This window comes from Leptonychotes weddellii, chromosome X (genome assembly GCF_054177405.1).
Source record: "Leptonychotes weddellii isolate Sample4059 chromosome X, ASM5417740v2, whole genome shotgun sequence".
NCBI classification, from domain to species: domain Eukaryota; kingdom Metazoa; phylum Chordata; class Mammalia; order Carnivora; family Phocidae; genus Leptonychotes; species Leptonychotes weddellii.
This window is the reverse complement of record NC_138385.1, coordinates 25382011-25386445: the sequence shown is the minus strand read 5'-3', so window position 1 is coordinate 25386445 and position 4435 is coordinate 25382011. Positions and strand designations below refer to the sequence as shown.

At 45.8% G+C, this 4435-nt stretch overlaps 1 pseudogene; it reads right to left on the bottom strand.

Annotated features, from left to right (window-relative positions):
* Positions 1 to 901: 901 nt before the first annotated feature.
* LOC115943723 (E3 ubiquitin-protein ligase RNF14-like) lies at positions 902 to 2010 on the bottom strand (annotated as a pseudogene).
* Between the last annotated feature and the right edge of the window lie 2425 nt (positions 2011 to 4435).

Here is a 4435-nt window from a genome sequence, read left to right as displayed (position 1 = left end):
TGGTAGTGAATTCATCCCCAAAGCCTCCAGAAAGAAATACAGCCCTGCTCACACCTTGATTTCAGTCCTGTCACACTGTAAACAGGATCCAGCAAAGCTACATATTACCTAGACTGCTGACCTACAGAACTAGGAGATGAGAAATTTGTGTTAAGTGACGACGTTTGTGGTCATTTGTTACTGCAGCAATGACAAATTCATACATGCTGTGTTGGGGAGGATTCTGAGCCTAGATCTGGGGACTGTGGGAAAGCACTCATTGACTGATCAAAGATATGTGCCATGGAAACAACATAGAGGTGGCTTATAGGGTTCTTCATTTGTCACTCATGATCTACATGCTGTGCTCGGGGATGGAAATTACCTAGCTCTTCCTTCTGCCTGGAAAGCCCTGCCGCCGCCGCCTCCCCCCTCCCCCCGCCCCCAGATATCTGTAAAGGCTTGTTCTCTTTCTCCTGGCCTACACTCAAAACCAATTCACCAGGGGGTCTTTACTGCCCACCCTCACTGAAATTTCATCTCTTACCCTTCTGGAAACATTTTACACCATGTCCCTGCTCCATTTTTTCCCTTTAGCTCTTGTCACCTCATCGTACCCTTATTTACTTGGCTTACCGCCCGTGTCCCTACCAGTAGAAGCAAGCTCCATGCAGTTGGAGGTTTTTGTGTCTTTTGTTTGACAATTTATTCCCAGAACCTAGAACAGTGCCTAGAGCCTAAATATCTGTTGAAATTAGCATTAAAATGAAGAGACATTTTATTCTGGTTTGTCAAGTTCACACATCCCGGCATAGGACGGTCGTCTTATATGGAGGGACAGGAAGGGAGGTCGGTCAGCACAGAGTACAGAAGGCATAACCATGGCGAACACACTTTCCCAAGGTGGAGCTTGGCTCTTCCGTCACAGCTGCCTGCCTGGACGGGAGCAAGTCGCCACACCCCCCATCAGGTCCAAGGAGGACTGGAGGAGAATGTGGTCATAATATGCAAATGATTCCTCTTGCACTAGTTCCTTCACCTGGGAGGAAGCAGAACACACACGACAAAGTTGGATGTTTTCCCATCCAGTTCTACCCTGGATGCTATAACACAAGGAAATCCTTCAGATTCTGGGCCAATTTAGGTGTTTCAATGTGTAAAACCTTCTCACTTCAAGAGCCAACCATGTGTGGCTGTCCTTTGCTTACATGCTATAAATAACCAAATTAACCCATCTAGAGGATGTGGGCCGCAGACACCAAGCTCGCAAAAAGAAAGGCTAGAACATTCCCAAGGATGATGGGATTTTAGCAGGTTTACAAGGTAAATGGCCAGCATTACAAAATAGCACTTGCCCTGCCGAGGACTACTGATTTCAGGGTCAGCAGAGGTGGGTTTCGATCTGCTTAACCCTAAAGTGAGACACAAGCAGCATTCTTACTGGATAGAGAACAGATTAAGGCTTGGCTCCAAGCCTGGGAATGTCCTGGTGAGCCGTTTAAATGACATTCTCGAGAAGCAGGTTCCTGTGGGGAAATGGAATTGGGAAGTGAGCTTCCAGACAGGTAAGCGGTTACCTGACTCCAGGTGGTCACTAAAGGGCACTTTGGTTTGGGGCAGTTGAGGCAGTGAACTTGGGCATCCATGATCTGGCTTCCAAAGTAGTCTTTCCGACAGGCCCTGCAGTGTACCTGCATATAGCTCAAGAAGCACCTGCCTTCGCTGCCGAGCTTGGCCCAGAAACTGCTATGACATGGGTACACTCTTCTGTTAAAGCTCTTTTTCTTCCGATTTTGATCAAAATCCAAGACTACTTGGATCAGGTTCAACAATCATGCCGTATCCTGCACAGCTCTGTCGTGCACATCTTCTTTTGGACTTTTTCAGAGCCAGCCGTTCCTCCACTGCGTGTTCCCTTTTGGGAGGGGCTGGGGCTGTCCTTCTCTGCATGTTTCCCTGAGCACCTACTTTGAGCTCAAAGAGGGAGACAATGTTCAGGAATGCAGGGGTCCCTTCCTTAAGAAATTACATCCAGGGGCGCCTGGGTGGCTCAGTCAGTTAAGCGTCTGCCTTCGGCTCAGGTCCTGATCCCAGGGTCCTGGGATCGAGCCCCACATCGGGCTCCCTGCTTAGCGGAGAGCCTGCTTCTCCCTCTGCCTCTGCTGCTCCCCCTGCTCGTGCTCTCTCTCTCTCTCTCTGTCAAATGGGTAAATAAAATCTTAAAAGAAATTACATCCAGGCTGACAGGACTGCCATAGACATGTGCATTCTTAACCAACTGAGCCACCCAGGCACCCGACATGTGCATTCTTTGTATAGATTTTCTAAGTGCTTGCAGAGAGCAATTAGCTGTGGGAAATAAGGACACTGGGAAGTTTGGGGGAAAAAAAAAGAATATGTTCCTTTCAATGCCTTAGAACTTTAAAAACATTATTAGTTATTCCTGAAACTCTTCTAAAATGGACTTTGTCACTTCTGTGACATACTGTGCTGCAGAAGGAACTAATCATCTTATACCTCTGCTTAGAAATGTCTGCCTCAATAGCACATAAAGTCAAATGATACAAGAAAGAAACACCATAAAAACAAGACATAGGGTTGAAAGACTGTACAAGTGCAGATTTAGGACAATTTAGGTAAGAACTAGAGCAATGAGGCATTTTTCTTTATTTCTTTGCTTTATTTTAAAATGCCTCTTAGGGGGCAACTGGGTGGTTCAGTTGGTTAAGCATCTGACTCTTGATCTCAGGGTCGTGAGTTCAAGCCCTGCCTTGGGCTCTATGCTAGGCGCGGAGCCTACTTAAAAAAAATAAATTAAGGGGCACCTGGGTGACTCGGTTGGTTGAGCATCTTCCTTTGGCTCAGGTCATGATCTCGGGGTCCTGGGATGGAGCCCCGCATCATCGGGCTCTCTGCTCAGTGGGGAATCTACTTCTCCCTCTCACTCTTCCTCTGTGCTCTCTCTCAAATAAATAAAGAAAATCTTTAAAAATAAGAAATTAATTTTAAAAATAATAAAATGCATCTTAGGGAGGAAAAAGAACAGTGTTGCTGATTCTCTGCAAGCCTGTCCATCTAGATACTCTGCAATAATTATTAGAAATAGAAAGGTAAAAAATACTGCTATGGTGCTTGCACCCATTACAAGCCCCCAAAAGAGTTTGACTATCAGAGGGAAAGCTCACATTCCTCAAGTTTAAGCAATCTAAGTATAAAGCATTTGATCCTTGGGGCGCCTGGGTGGCTCAGTCAGTTAAGCGTCTGCCTTCGGCTCAGGTCATGATCCCAGGGTTCTGGGATCGAGCCTCACATGGGGCTCCCTGCTCCGCGGGGAGCCTGCTTCTCCCTCTCCCTCTGCTGCTCTACCTACTTGTGCTCTCTATCTCTCTGTCAAGTAAATAAATAAAATCTTTAAAAAAATAAAGCATTTGATCCTTTCTTCCTTCGAAGCAGTCTGATCAATTTAATTTGGAAAGGAAATATGGAGGATTTTCCACTGGAGATTTTTTTTTTTTAAGTTTTTTTTTTTTTATTCATTTGACAGAGAGAGACAGCGAGAGATAGAACACAGGCGGGGAGAGTGGGAGAGGGAGAAGCAGGCCTCCCGCCGAGCAGGGAGCCCGACACAAGACTCGATCCCAGGACCCCGGGATCACGACCCAAGCCGAAGGCAGACACTTAATGACAGAGCCACCCAGCCGCCCCTCCACTGGAGATTTAAAATATGTCTCAGCAAAACAACTGTGATTAGAAAATGTTTTTTTAAGGTAAATGTATAAAAACATACCTCCCACAGGACAACTTCTTAAAAAATCTGATGATTTAAGATTAAGAAGGAATAAAAAAGAACAAAGGGGATAATGGTGGACTAGGTTATATCCAACTAACCTGTTTGCCAAAAACAATGATAAATTCTGGCAAAAATGAAAACTGTTTGCAGGCATTGGAGAGTGACCTACAGGAGGTAGAAATTGAAGGGGATCAGGCCACTGGAAGAAGGGAAACATTATAGGTCACATCCACATTTAGCAGGTTTGTTGCCCTGAACTAACCCCCAGGCTGTATGGCATGTGTCCACAGAAAGTGAGCAGAAGCTGCGGTCTCTATGGCCTTTGCAGGCAGAGGACAGCATTCAGGGTAAGATTGGCTGTAAACGTAGAGAAAAAAATAGGAAAGGGAGGTTCCATGGGGAGTTCTCAAATCTGCATATAAGCTTCTCTCAAATTCTTTAAAGACTCTAAAATTGTACATGTGTGGGGTTAAAATCCAAAGAGCACAGGGGCAAAGCAACAACTGGAAGGTTAAAAGATAGGAGCCAAGAGTCCAACAGTGCCCACCGCCATGAGACAGACACAGGAGTTTATTCAACCCAAGTTAGGGCCTCCAGACAAGACATCAGGATTCCCAGGGAAACCACAGAAAGGCCGCATTTTAGGATAAAAGAGCGCATACGAGG